Source organism: Akebia trifoliata, unplaced genomic scaffold (genome assembly GCF_017979445.1).
Source record: "Akebia trifoliata isolate Shusen 1 unplaced genomic scaffold, ASM1797944v1 Contig00046, whole genome shotgun sequence".
Classification (NCBI taxonomy): Eukaryota; Viridiplantae; Streptophyta; class Magnoliopsida; order Ranunculales; family Lardizabalaceae; genus Akebia; species Akebia trifoliata.
Window position 1 is genome coordinate 28,357 of NW_028236804.1, and position 15,066 is coordinate 43,422.

Genomic DNA, 15,066 nt, shown 5'->3' on the forward strand with positions numbered 1-15,066 from the left:
CTTGAAATTCTATAGACACACTAACTTTTAATTAAAGTACACCAATCCTTCAAACATTAATTAAATTGTTGTTTATGTATATATTGGTTGTTGTAAGCAAAAGTTGCTACGTTAAAAGAAGCTTTCTTAATCTCTAATGTTAGCATCAATCAACTGCAAATTAAAATAAATTTGAAATACATATTTTTTTATTCGATAGATGAAATGAATTTATAATTGCTTTCATGTGAAAGAAAAAGTTAGAGATATATTATAAAGTAATAATTTTACAAAGTTGATTTGGTTGAAGAAGCTTCTGGTGATCTTGAAGGAGATGTAAAAAGTGATATGGGTGGAATTTGCAATGCTTCAAGGCTTCCTTCTAACATCTCCAACACTCTATTCATCGCAGGCCTACTCGATGGATCCATCTGTATGCACCACAAACCTACCAAAATCATTTTCCGTGCAATTTCTTCATCCTTAGTAGTAGTAACTCCACGTAATCCCAGATCTGCGCATGTATCAAGACGTTTCTGAATCCAATGTGGAAAATATATTTCACTAATATTTTCTACTCCTGGATCAATGTTCTTACGTCCTCCAACCATTTCGAGTAGCATCATTCCATAACTATATACATCTGACTTGTACGAGACTCTTCCGAAATTTTTATAAATCAATTCTGGTGCAATATACCCTGGAGTCCCTCTAGCACCTATCATTGAAACGACACTCTCTTTCTTAAAGCACAATTTCGCCAACCCAAAATCAGAGATTTTTGGACAAAAGTCTTGGTCTAGAAGAATGTTATGAGGCTTTATATCAAAATGTAATATTCGTGTGTTACAACCACGGTGCAAGTACTCTAGTCCCCGAGCAATGCCAACAGCAATTTTGTATAGTGTCTCCCATTCAAGGTAAGGGATGTTTCTGTAATGGTTTTTCATCATATATGAATTTTTCAAGAGATCCATTGGGCATGAAGTCGTAGATAAGAGCTCTTTTGGAAGACTCAACACAGAAACCTACAAGACTCACAATATTAATATGGGAAGTTCTACTAATGCTTGCAACCTCATTAATAAATTCTTCTCCATTTCCTTTCGATTCTTTCAATAACTTTACAGCCACCATACGCCCATCGAATAGTTTTCCTCGAAACACGCTACCATAAGCTCCTTCGCCTAATTTGTCTTTGAAGGAGTTAGTCATTTTCTTGATCTGATATGAGTATTGGTATCTTTTTTGAATCAAGGATGCATGATTCTTTAAAAATGTCTCCATACTTTGAGAATTTTCTATCTTTTTCTTCCAAAAGAAAAATATATCCAAGGAAAATTTCTTTCTCAAACAATATATTATAACTACCATTGTAGCTATAACAATGATACCAACTATTAATACTGCTGTATGAAATGAACAAAGGATAAAAAGAATCTAATTAACTTTGGATGCTTGAAATAGGCATAAAAAAGAGAAAAATCATAAAAGAAACTTTGTGGACGGGTAACTTACCTATAGCAAGCTTGAATTTTACATTTCCTGCAGAACAATCGATACATAGATTTAGTTGAAACATGAAAAATTATGGGATATTTACAAAAAAAGTGATCAACTTTTGACAAATTTACGATTCTGGCTTCATTTTAATTAACAAAACGTGAACAATAATGAATTTGGAGGTTTTCAAAGTGACTATTTCGCAGGTTTAAAGTGACTGCGAAATAATCACTTTCAAAACCGTCAAATTTGTTACCATTCCGAAATTTTTTTTTTTTTTTTTTTATAACGAAAACGTGATCATTCACGTTTTGGTAATTAAAATGAGCAGTGAGCCGGAATCGTTCTCATTTTCAGCTCATAAAATGATAATTCACCTAAAAATTATTCCAATGTAACTTAAACGTTTTTGCATGATTTCAATATAATCATTCAAAAGATTTACCACATTAATTGTGGATGGAAGTTGTATCCCTCAAGAGTTGGTAAGAATTTTACATGATGATTTCATATCTAATTATTCTCTTGCTTGATATCGATTTAAGGGGGGAGCTGTCTACAACCCTAGCTTACCTATAAAAATACATAATCATACACACGATGGCTTGATCAGAGTATAGCATGACAAGACTGTATGGAAAGTTAAATTTTGAATCTCAAAGTAATTAAATATTTAGTCAATAAAACTTAACTCCAAAAAGAGGTCCATCGATAGATTCAAGAGATCATTTTGTACTTTTATCATATTATTTACCGAGTAGAATGAAAAATTCAGGTTTTCGGGGGATGGATTTTCCAAACATCAAACAGTGTTTGGTGCTTAGCATCAAATATATGGTTGAGATGAGTGGAAAAACTCTGTTTTCTTAGGATTAATTATGTTCCTTAGCTATCGATAGCTAGGATGAACCATCCTTTCATCTTGTTTGATGGAGAACCTCAAACCTTGTTGGATACTATAATTTACCTCTAACCATCTTAGTCCCAATTGCTCTGAAATTATTTTCTTAGGGTTTGTTTAGTTTAACATAGAAAATTGGTGGGAAATTAAACTTTCATAGAATTTTTTTTATTTGTTTAATTGTTCATTTTAAACCCCCTCCTCCCTCTCTCTTTCCCCTATGACCAAAAAAAACTTAAAGAAGGATACCAAGTTTGATCCCCTCACAATATTCTTTAAAAAAAAAAGTATCAAATAAAATAGAAAAAAAATTACTTAAAGGACCCTCGCGGAAGGGTTTCTTTCTAAATAGTCCCTATGTTTTGTGCAATTGCTTGATAGGACATTTGGTAAACTTTTTCTTTCTCAATGGTCCCTCGTTGTCGAATTCACAATTTTTATTGTCGAACTCAACACTAATTTTTTACATACATCTTCATCATGTTTGAAAATGACTTCTTCTTCCTTCTTAAATCCTTTATGATGGTATTGAATCTTCAAAACTCGATTGAGATGCCAAAAATCCAATTTTTTTATTAAAATGATGAGTTTGAATGGTTAAAGCATCTAGTCGTGAGAATGTGTGAGAAGAGGTCCATGGCCTGTTTAGAAAGAGAAAAAATTAATAAATGAATTATTAAGAAATCATCCAAAACTTATGAATTATTAAGAAAGAAATCCCTCCGTTAGGGTCCTTTTAGTAATTTTTCCAATCAAATTCCTCATTTTGGGATTAATATAAATTTCAGCTGAAAGTGCCAATAAAAAAGACGGCGGCTGAGAATTTAGATACGGGAAAAAAACCAATTTGCTTAGAGATCAGTTCTTGGTTTCTAGGGATAACACAAATTATTTTTTGATGCATTTTTCTCTGGGGTCATCTCAACAACTGTTTGTTTGATGGCTAAATGAGTGTATGGAAAACACTAGTCTCAACTCAACCTGTGGTTGAGGCTCTTGGTCAAACAGACGGTTGAGACATGCACTACAGATTTCCTAGAAAAATGTATCCCTTGAAAACAAAGTAGTAATCGCTAAGAAGTTTATATTGATCTCTAAGGAAATCTGCGTTTTTCCTCTTATCTAGACTGACTGTCTATTTGATGGAGATTCTCAACCCCATGATTGAGACAGAAAAATGCATCCCTAGAGTAAAAAAAAGTAGAAATTCTTTTCTTTGAAGGTTTTACTGATCTCTAGGATGGAGGGAGAGCCTCAAAGTCCTTAGTCGATTTACGTACCGTGAGCGTGATAAGTAGATGCTGCATCGGGAACTGTAGATGAAGTCGGGGTCGGGGCAGCTGTTAGATTCTTGTTGGTAGTAGCGCTTCTTGTTACATTCAGGGTTGAATTTTGAGGAGGGCTTGTTATTACTGATGGCACAGGTGGTGATGCCAGAGGAGCATCAGATATTACTGGCTGCGCACTTGCAGGGGGTGGGGGTGATTTCAAAGGACAAGGGGTTGTACGGTTCTTTGTACAATCGGTTACATATTTATGACCTGCTGGCACAGGTGGTGATGCCAGAGGAGCATCAGATATTACTGGCTGCGCAGTTGCAGGGGGTGGGGGTGATGTCAAATAACAAGTGGCTGTACGGTTCAGTGCACATTCGCCTACATATTTATAACATAAAGATTTCGGTAGATTGATGAAGTTGATGATGTATAAGAAAAAGAAGAGATTAATAAGTTGGATGAGGTGAAGCTTCATTTTGAAACAAAGAAGAAGAGAAGATGTCTGTGAATGAATGAGTTAACAAGGAAATTGGAAGAATAAGTAGGCTTATTATTTCAATAATTGAATGGGACCCTGACGCGTTGAAACTAAAGATATCAAGACTTCAATCATTTCCTAGGGATCCGTTTCTTTAGGAATCTCCATGGTGTCGCCTTTCATCTCAGCCGTTCTTTGATGGAGATGAACCTGATATTTTCCACAGAAAAAAGACAGGCAATAATAAAGTGGAGTCAAGAATAGAATGGAAGACCACCAAGTTTAGACTTTGGACACATCTAGCGTGCGGTGCGGTGTGAAAACAATTGTGAATTAGAGAAAACCCTTTGAGTTTGGTTGGTATTTGAGATAACCCCTTAAACCGTATTACCTTCATCTTCCCTCTTCAATATTTTCTAAGATTCTTTATTATTTTTTATTTTTCTCTTTTTTTTTCAAAAGGACTTTTGTCTTCAACATCTGCTTTTGATGGTATAGAGGGTAAAATTGGTATTAGACACGTGATGTAAATAAGGTGAATATTACTCACATAACATATTTAATTCGTGTCTCAGGACTTTGATTGATATATTTTGAATTAGATTTAAATAATTGATGGAGAATCTCTTGATTGGGGGGAGATTGACTCATTTCATTAGGTTTTAATTTCATCTTTTATATCTATATAAGGAGAGTTACTATGTAAATGAGAAAGGGCTTTTGGGAGGAGGAAAAAATAAAAAGGAGACTAGATTTTGTAAATCTTGTAATGACTTCAAAAATAGTGGAGTAGTTCTTCGGAGTCCGAGAACATAGTTTAATTTTAAGATAAACCTCGTGAACAGATCTTATGATTTCTCTACCCTCCCTTTTTCTCTTTTCTTTAATTATTTTTATGTGTAATTTTTTATCATTCGTGTGCATCAATAACAATGAAGATTGATTGTTATTACAACAACCGAGATTTTACCTTTACAAATTGGTATCGTCCGTGGGATATCGATCAAAAAACTATGTTTAACCATAAAAATAAAAAAAAGCTTAATCCAGTGTTGGGGGTTACCCCAAATCAAATTTTAGGTTTTTTATTTGGTTTTGTTAAAAGATGAATCATTGATTATCGATTGGAATCTTTGATTGTAAAAGGAAAGATCGACGAAATCGATTCAATGAACCAAGGATCACGTGCTTGGATTGATCAAGAAGAATAAATATATATATATGGGAAATGTTCAGCAACAAACATTTTGACAAACATTTTGGCAAAACATTTTTCAAAACATGGGTTAGAGGTTTCGGAATGGGCTGATTTTTGGTGAGGATGATCTCTACGGTGAGGAGATCATCACCACCAAAAATCAACTCATTCCAAAACTTCTAACCCCATCAAAAATGGTTTACAAAAAATGGACGGTCCACGATTTTTCAACTTGTAAACTGGGGCTAGAAGTTTTGGAATGGGCTGATTTTTGGTGAGGATGATCTCCTCACCATAGAGATCATCCTCACAAAAAATCAGCCCATTCCAAAACCTCTAACACATGTTTGAAAATATTTTGCCAAAATGTTTGTCAAAATGTTTGTTGCTGAACGGGACCATATATATATATATATATATATATATATATATGGTCCCGTTCAGCAACAAACATTTTGACAAACATTTTGGCAAAACATTTTTCAAAACATGGGTTAGAGGTTTTGGAATGGGCTAATATATATATATATGGGAAATGTTCAGCAATAAACATTTTGACAAACATTTTGGCAAAACATTTTTCAAAACATGGGTTAGAAGTTTTGGAATGGGCTGATTTTTTGTGAGGATGATCTCTACGGTGAGGAGATCATCATCACCAAAAATCAGCCCATTCCAAAACTTCTAACCCCATCAAAAATGGTTTACAAAAAATTGACGGTCCACGATTTTTGAACTTGTAACATATATATATATATTTTATATAGGGTCCCGTTCAGCAACAAACATTTTGGCAAAACATTTTTCAAAACATGGTTAGAGGTTTTGGAATGGGCTAATTTTTGGTGAGGATGATCTCTACGGTAAGGAGATCATCACCACAAAAAATCAGCCCATTCCAAAACTTCTAACCCCATCAAAAATGACTTACAAAAAATGGACGGTCCACGATTTTTCTACTTGTAAACTGGGGCTAGAAGTTTTGGAATGGGCTGATTTTTGGTGAGGATGATCTCCTCACCGTAGAGATCATCCTCACCAAAAATCAGCCCATTCCAAAACCTCTAACCCATGTTTTGAAAAATGTTTTGCCAAAATGTTTGTTGCTGAACGGGACCCTATATATATATATATTTCAAGTTGTTAGGTTTTATAATCGAAATTTTTGTGAAGGAAATTAAGTATCAATGGTGAATAACTCATCTTTTAAGATGGATAACAACTGCGTGATGCAAACATCACCAGAGACAAGGAGGTGAATCTCACGGTCATATGCATTTTATTGTTAGGGATAAATAAGATTCTAAGTTGGTCTTCCATTGATGACGGCTGTAATGTTAATGGGGAAAATAAATACATTAGTTTAAGGATATGTTAAGGTGAAAACCACAACACATAGAGTCAGTGTGCAGATCACATCTCGGTACAATAAGGCAAAGGGATACCTCCAATATTATCTCACAAATACCACTCAATCAATGGCTCAAATTCTCATTTCGGTAACTCATATTAAATTTGGTGATCAAAAAAATTCTCAAGTTTTTTTTATGTTTATATTTACACATGGTAACATTGGAACATGATTGTTGGGGTGTCATGCGCATTATTTTTGTAGGTGAATTAGTCCAAGTGTAGACACTCCATTTTTACACTCGCCTGATTAATCAACTCCTCAACCTGATTGCGACGGTTCCCAATGATGGATGAATATTCTAATATTTTTTGTTGTTGCTAGATATATTTTAGAAATTTAGATGAGGTATTTCAACCAAGTAAAACTTTAGAAACCACGCTACGCTAGGAAAATATGACCCAAAATAAAGAAATCATCATTTTGAGATAAAAATAAGTTTTATGAGAAAAAATCATAAAAAACGATCAAATTACCAAAATACCTCTGATATTAAAACATCCTTGAAGCCTACATTACCCTTAGGAAAATCCTTTCGAATACATAAAATAACAAATTAAAACCAAATAAATTATTTCATCAATTTTTATCAAATTCGACAAAATTATGACAACGCCCCTCATAGGGTTCACAATTATTTCACACTGAAAACCCATAAATAACAAAAATTGATATTCTCATTAAATTTCTTATGAAAAAATGATTTCAAAACATTCTAAAATATCGAAAACAACCTCTCAACCCAAAAGTCCTCTTTGAGGGGAAAACGGTAATTTTCCACACTAAAAATTTAAAATTTTGAAATTAATAATTAAAATATTAATTAACGTAAAGTGAAATCTTAATAAATTGAATTAAAAATTTGAATAAATAAAATCAATCAATCAAGCCCACGAGTCAAATTTTAAATGGTGACCCATTTATTTAAGTGAGGCCCATATGATATTTATAAATGATCCCTCCATCTAGGGTCCCAAAGAATTAAAAATATAATTAGGGGGTTCTCCAAAAACTTAAAAATCTTCATTATACGTAAGAATGAAAATCATAATTAAACAACTTAAAGGGACCTAATCAAATTGAATTTATTTAAGTGAGGCCCACATGATATTTATAAATGACCCCTCCATCTGAGGTCCCAAAGAATTAAAAATATAATTAAGGGGTTCTCAAAAAACTTAACAATCTTCATTGTACGTAAGAATTAAAATCCTAATTCAAAACTCCAATTAAACAACTTAAAGGGACCTAGTCAAACTAAAAAACTCCCAAAAAGCTCTATAAAAATGAGTATTTACAACCTAAATTCGTAGGTCAAGAAAAATCATAAGAAATAGAGGTCAAAAACTCTCCCCAGCCTTCTCAAAATCCTAAATCTGAAGTCCCAAGTCCTTATCTAACATGCAAACCCCATTTTTTACTCAAAAAATACTCAGAAATTCTCAAAAAACACCAAGAAATTCTCAAAACACCTAGAAAAGCTAGAAATATTCAGATTTAGGATGAGAATACCTCATCTCGAAAATCGAAAGAGGATCAAGTGATGAAGACAAAAGTAAAAAAACTCATATAATGAACGCTCTTTGCCAGTTTTGAGGGAATCGAACGTCACAATCACCTAAGTAAAAAAGGTATATTTTAATTTTAATTTTAATTTTTTTAGGTTATTTTTACAATGTAATTTTTTTGAATAATAGTAGAGACCGATGTTCGTCAGGTGGGGTTGGTGCCTAACACCTTCCAATCCCGTAATGTGATCCCCGGACCTGTTCTTTTTATAGATCAATACTTCTTTATATATTTTGAGTTATGTTTTGATTAGTAGACCGTAAAACTAGGTGGGGACTCCCAAGCATTAAAAAAAAGATCCACACCCTCGGATCGAGGGCGCTTTCAATGGCAACTCCACTGGGGATGTTTGAGGATCAAACTTGAAAAATCTTAAATATTGGTGCACTGTAAAATCGACCAAGTTATTTTTTATTTATTTTTTTATTTATTTTTTTATTTTTTTATTTTTTTATTTTTTCATTTTTTTTTTGCTCAATTATGGATCATTTGTTTGATTTTTGAGTATTTTAGTGTTTTTTTTTCTATGATTCAATCAAATGTCACTTTTGATAACCCTAAATAACTCAAGATTTCAAAGTTTAATGAAATAAGGATGGAATGATGATGGTTGGGATGAGGAGCAATTTTTTTTAAATAAAAAATAATATTTTTAATCGATGTTGTTGTACATAGTGTGCTGATAAAAAAATTTTACTTTGTGCGTGATGAGAAAAGACTTTAAAAAAAAAATTGTAAAAAAAATAAAAAAAAAAAACAGCACCATTGTGCTTGATGTACTGTTAGCAAAAATCATTTTTCCTTTTTTCTATCTTCTTCTCATATTTGTGAAAATAAAGGGAAAAAACCAAGAGGAGAGAGGTGTCTCTCTCTCTCTCTTTGTTTGTTCTTCAGGTCTGGTAGATTTTGAGTGAAGCTTGATGCTTGGTTGGTAGTCTTTTGGGCTTAGCTCGGCATCACTTAAATTAGAGAATATTTTCATGCAAGTCCTTTCTAATTAGAGAACTAATCCGAGAATTTTCAGCCTCCTCTTGTGAAAAATACCTTCTGTCATTTGGACTATGGCAACTAATGAGAATTTTTCACCAAGCATAATAAAGCAACTTGTAAAGGAATTGAAGAATCTTGATGAAACACCACCCGAGAGCATTAAAATAGGCATCAACGATGATGATTTTTCCACCATATTCGCTGATATTGAAGGTCCAACTAAAAGCCCATATGAGAACAGCTACAAAGAATCAAGATTTCTTGGCTTTCGATCTGGTATTAATCGTTAAGATCGAAGCCATGAAGAAAGTAATCATGCTGTTATTGAACGGTGAAACTCTGCCCCAATTGTTTATCACAGTTATTCCATGCGTTTTGCCTTTTGAAAATCACATGGTGCAGAAGCTTTTTACTTCTCTATTTAGAGATCATTGATGAAACCAATTTGAAAGGAAGATTTCTTCCTTAGATGATCTTGATCTGTCAAAATTTAAGAAATAATCCAACACTCTAACGAATACATCAGTGGTGTGACCCCAAGGTTTCTATGTTGATTAAACGAATGAAAGTGAAGCATTTTAATTCTCTAATTTTGAATCTCAAAACCCAGATTGCAGTCCTCTCTGTGGCTAAGGAGAGGATACAATTTATTTTTCACCCCAATTTTTATCAATAACACACCATCGATATGTTGGTTACTTCTTTCTTTGCTAACAAACAGCTTGGTATGGTAATAATTTTTTTATGGGTTGTGTTTTAAGTTTTTTTTAAATAATTAATAATATTTTTTTTTTAAAGTGAGGTTTTTTTTTTTGATTGCTTGTTACTTGTAAAACAAAAATCGATTTGTTTTTTGAAAAAAAAGAAGTCATCACTCCTTATCTCGACAACTATCATGATATCCTCAATTCAATATTCTTTAAATTTTCAAATCATTTTAGGTTGTCCAAAGCGATCATTGATTGGACCATAGAGGAAAAAAAGAAATCTTTTCGTTTTTTTTTTTTTTGTGTAGCTGTTCAATGTTAGATTTGATTGATTATCTTTTGTGATATATTCATTGATTGCCTATCTAATATGCAATGATCTCTACAAATATATTTTCGATGTGGTGGCCTTGATTTTTATTTCAATATGATGGGTTTTGTATTCTTTGATTAATATGAGATCCATATTGTGATAATCTGATCTGGCCCACAAGCCCATTCATATAAAAAATGCCCTGGGCACACCGTACTCTGTTTTGCACACACGACTAGCATGTTTAAATTACTTTGCATTGCACGCTTGCATGTCCCTTATAGCCAACGTAGCAGTAGTGTATGGCCCGATTTTCTCGTGAGACGCGACATCATTCATAAAAATCACAACTCCAGTCACGTACCTTTATGCTATATAAACTGGGGCATCAATACTGTTCGATCAGGTGACCCTGAAAGGTATATTAATGCACTCATGCTAGAGTGACCTGAGCCTTTGTCCTATTGTAAGCCACAAAGTCATATGTCCCGATTGCCAACGTAATACTAGTATGAGGTCGGTCCCCTTATAGGATGTTAAACCATTTATGAAAGCTACAACCCTAAACTTGGACCTATACGGTATATCAAATCAAATCACCACGTACCGTTTGAATGAGTACACTCGAGAGGTATATAGATGCACTTGGGCAAGGGTGGCCAAATAAATTGTATTGCACATAGTAAACCTACAGTCTAGGAATCTCCCTATAGGTCACGACTCGAACTTATCGTAAGTGTTCCCGAGTTGCCTTTTTGAAAATGGACTTTTCAAATGTTGAGATCATGAAATTACGATTTTGTCTTCAAGATGGTCAAATTTTTGTTTAATTTAACTCAAGGCTATCAAACTTTTGAGTGCACCAACCCAATAAAGAATTGATTCTAATTGTGGCAATGATCCATAATGACCTAGTCCATCTCGATCCAACAATTACGATGAGTCGAATCATTCAAATCAAAGTGGTATTCAAACAATTTTCTAATTCGAGTCCCAACCCATTTCAAAAGAAGAAAAATATTTTTTTTCAAAAGAAAAGAAAATGAAGAAAAAGATTTTTACAAAAGATCTATTTTTTGTATGGACCTTGAAAAATTACTAAAATATATTTTTCTAAAGAAAAAAATAGTTTAAATCAGATTTGTCGAAAGTTCTTATTCAATGAAAATATTATTTGCCAATGATTTTCAATAATTCAATAAAATTATTTTTCCTTTTGAAATAATCATTGCATTAATGAATTGTTTAATGAATTTGTGCATAGAATTCAATAAAATCTTAGGATTCATTAAAATATTATCAAGAGGTTAACACTGAAATTGATTAAATTCACATTCAATTAGGTTTCAGAGTTATCATTGCGCCTAAGCTTAATCGTCCACCGCCTAACTGGGATCGTAAGTCAGGTCAGTTAGAATAAATGTCAGCACCAAGTCAATCATTAGAAAAGCCCTCAAAATATCTCAACATTGCCCAGTTGTTCCCTGAAGATCACAATGCCTCAGTCCTGCCAGTTGTAAGCAATGTCCCAAGTCCATAGTCCGTAATCAAATCCGTCGTTAGTACTTGTCTTGAGTTTTCATGAGTCATTTGGGTTAGCTCGAGTCCAATTTTTTTTATCAATTCAGTAAGGTCATATTTTATTTAGATCGAGTCTATTCCTTTTATTTCTTGGAGTTGAATTAGTTTATCGAATCTACAATGGCGTCTGTCGACCCATCTGAATAAAAGAAATTTTTGAACTCCTTGAGTACATTAACGAATTAACTAATAATTTAACTTCAAAGTTATATTAAGGTCGAACTCAACCTTTAATCGAAAAAGTAAAGGTCGTTGACCTCGGAACAAAAAATAATTCCCAAGAAATTCAAATAGAAATCATCTTATCCCTAGAGGAACACGAGGGGACAATGAATTTACTCAGAAATTTCAAAAGACTTGTTCGCGTGATCCTATGAAGATATGTTAAGTGCAAACTTGGGTGTTGTTCAACACGAAATAGATACTCGTCCGATTAAATGAAAATATCGATAAAAGATGTTACAAAATATATCAATGTTATCCTCACTGCATCTCAAGTTGCAAAGTTCATCCAAGCAAATATCATCAGTCGATATGGGTACCTTCAGAATTGATCTCTGATAACGGATCACACTTCAAAGTCGAGGTTATTACTCTATGTTCAAAGTTCAAGATTCGGCATCACAAATCATCTCCTTACGTCCTCAAACTAATGGATCGATTGAAGCAGCTAATAAGAATCTCAAAACAATCATCAAGAAAATGTGTCAATAGCACTAGGATTGGTCAGAGAAGTTACCATTCGTGCTATGAGCATATCGCACTTCAATACAATTTTTCACAAGAGCCACTCCCTACTCTCTAGTGTATGATATGGAAGCAGTCTTACCAATTGAAATGGAAATCCCGTCTCTCAAGGTCTTTATAAAAAGTAAGTTGTCAGAGGTAGTCTGGGTTCGTCAGCAGTATGAAGAACTAAACTTGATCGAAGAAAAATGACTCAGAACTCTGTACCATGCACAAGCTTATTAGAAAAGAGTTGCCTGTGCATTTGATAAGAAGGTCAAAGCTCGCCACTTGCGAGTCAAAGGTTTGGTAATTAAAGAAGACCGAGCACTAGTCTTTGACCCTAGAAAGAAGCTCAAACCTAATTAGGGGATCCTTTCATCATCAAAGAAATACTACTTGGAAAAGCCATCAAACTTTAAAATCATGATAGAATTGAACTACTAGAACCAACCAACCTTGACCAGATCAAACGGTACTACATTTAAGGAGGTCATCTTCGGTCGAATTAATTTCCATGTTACCCACTTCAATGTCTCCCTTCTCAGCCTTTTACAGTCTTTTTCAAAAAAAAAATAAAAAATAAAAAGAAATGTTTTTTCTTTCTTAGCCCGATAACCTAACCCAAGGGAGGGAATGATTCGAACTATGTTTTTGGTTTAATCCCAAAATTTTGGGGTACGTAGGCAACCTGAGAAGTTACTTCAGGCTCGACCACGTCAAAATAAAAAATATATATTCCCCCTCAAAGAAAAAAATTCCAAAAAGAGATATTGTCAAAATGGGGAAGAAAATTCAGAAAATATATATTCCCCCACAAAGAAAAAAATTTACAAAAAGAGATATTGTCAAATGGGAAAAAAATTCAAAGAAAAAGAAAAAAATTTAAAAGAAATGTCACATAAGGGGTATTTGAGTTTTTGAACCTCAAACTTCCTTTCTTTTTATGCCCAATCCTAAGCTTACCCATGAAAGTCCTCCTAAGTACCGTGTGAAAAAGTCAAAAAAGATAACAAAGCATGATCAGACAATAACTCTAGAAGTTCAAAAGGGAAGAAAAAGAAAAATGGAGCCTGTTAGGTTGAAAACCTAAAAGAGCGACTTAGGCAAAAATTAAGGCAAGCTCACAAGGTTGAAAATCCGAAACGACGGCGTTCGCAACAATTAGAGCAAAGAAAAAAAGCCTGTTAGGTTGAAAACCTAAAAAGGCAACTTAGGTAAAAATTAAGGCAAGCTCGCAAGGTTGAAAATCCGAAATTATAGCCTTGGCAACAATCAGAGCAAAGAAAAAACAATTGTAAGCTCGCTAAATCAAAAACCTGAAAAGGTGATCTAGGCAAAAGCTATAGCGCGCTTGCTAGATTGAAAACCTAAAAAGGCAATCTAGCAAAAGTTAGAACAACCAAAATCCAAAAAAAAATCTTCGTTGAGTTGAAAAGCTAAAAAGGTAGTCTGAACCGAAACATCAGAAATCCGAATAACCAAGTTTCAATACCCAACTTAAACAGGCAAAGACTCAGAAGTCACGAATATCGTCTACAATTGATCTAAAAATTTCTACTTCCCCATGTGAACCAAGAGAGGAGAAAGGTAGATTCTATAATGATTCTCAAAAGAAAATATTTTGTTCTCTTGAGCTTGATTCAAAATCTTCAATATAAAAAGTAAAAATTAAAAGTTGAATCTTTATTGCGCTTGTGGTAATCAAATATTTCAAACCTTCATAACAAGGGGCACTTTCTTTTTTTATAGCATGTCGTTTTCCCCTTTACACAAGGGGCATTTGTTTTTTCAAACTATGTTCAATTATCTCCAGTGCAATGTTCTCTGTCAAACTATGGGCATTTTGTTATCAAGCTTGATCAATGTTAATCCTAAAGGATAATGGGAATCCTGAATTTAAGGTTACCCTTTTGATAGCAATTTTTTGGAAAACCCCTGAGGTTCAAAGGAAATTAAAATTTGCGTTTAAAATTCATAAAAAAAATTTAAAACCTTGAAATTCAAACAGAAGTGCTTCTGATATCACATTTGATTTTGCCCAGAGAATTGCTCGTCACCCTTTCACCCAAAATAATAGATAGGGCATTTATTCTTTCCCATATTTATTCATTCATTCCCAAATTTATTCATTCTTCCTCAGATTCATCCCCGTTGAGATTTTTTCTCAAATTTTGCTCAGACTCGTCGAGATTTTTCTTGGATTTTGCTCAAACCCGTTGAGGTTTCTCTCGAATTTTGTTTAGACCCATCGAGATTTCTCGAATTTTGCTCAAACCCACAAGATTTATCTCTAATTTTGCTCAGACCCGCCAGGTTTCTTTCAGATTTTGCTCAAACCTACCAAGATTTCTCTTAGATTTTACTTAGATCCGTCGAGGTTTCTCTCAGATTTTACTCAGACCCATCGAGATTTCTCTCAAACCCCATCGA

At 33.6% G+C, this 15,066-nt stretch overlaps 1 pseudogene; it reads right to left on the reverse strand.

Moving 5' to 3' along the window:
• Nucleotides 1-266: 266 nt before the first annotated feature.
• LOC147382086 (PR5-like receptor kinase pseudogene) lies at nucleotides 267-1,194 on the reverse strand (annotated as a pseudogene).
• Between the last annotated feature and the right edge of the window lie 13,872 nt (nucleotides 1,195-15,066).